The sequence below is a fragment of the Theobroma umbraticum genome, unplaced genomic scaffold (genome assembly GCF_002168275.2).
Source record: "Theobroma umbraticum cultivar Fairchild unplaced genomic scaffold, ASM216827v3 scaffold_95.0, whole genome shotgun sequence".
In the NCBI taxonomy this organism is placed as follows: Eukaryota; Viridiplantae; Streptophyta; class Magnoliopsida; order Malvales; family Malvaceae; genus Theobroma; species Theobroma umbraticum.
In genome coordinates, this window is record NW_018397257.1 from 9,549,296 (window position 1) to 9,549,861 (window position 566).

Consider the following 566-nt stretch of genomic DNA (forward strand, 5'->3'; position numbering starts at 1 on the left):
TCCTTTAAATTTCTGCTATTTGTGTTTATATGTGTTAAGGTTACTATTATTAATTCTGTTTATGAGCAGAGCAACGTTTCTTTTTTTATCAATCAAACGAAATCTTATTCAATCTATTTTTTATTCGGTCAATATTTTTGAGTCGGTCAAAAGTATAAGTAAAGCTAGACTAGCTGGGGAAAGATTGACATAGTATCTACCTTCCATCTTGAAGGGTTGAAGGTAAGAGGTTCTTCATATGTATTAGGGTTAAATTGAACTGCAGGTACAGCCATAAGGATCCATCCTTTTGGTATAGTATAACCTGCAAATAAGAAACATTCTATTGATCATAAAATATATATTTGGGATCTGTTTAAGTATACAAAATAAACAGATCAATTTATTCATAAATAAGAATAATTGTACCATCAACATGAATATCAGTTATAACTCTTCTCAAGATTCCAGGAGCAACACTTGCTAACCGAAGCGTTTCTTTAATCACCTAATAATAGAAAAATAATAAATTAAAAATCTTAGAAAAGAAATCAATTTTCTTTCTTTGAGAAAATGTTGCCATTTAA

At 29.0% G+C, this 566-nt stretch overlaps 1 protein-coding gene across 1 annotated transcript in view; it reads right to left on the reverse strand.

Annotated features, from left to right (window-relative positions):
• Positions 1-566, reverse strand: part of LOC110411828 (beta-amyrin 16-alpha-hydroxylase CYP87D16-like) — an 8,124-nt gene that overhangs the window by 592 nt on the left and 6,966 nt on the right. The gene's annotated exons all lie outside the window — the stretch shown is intronic.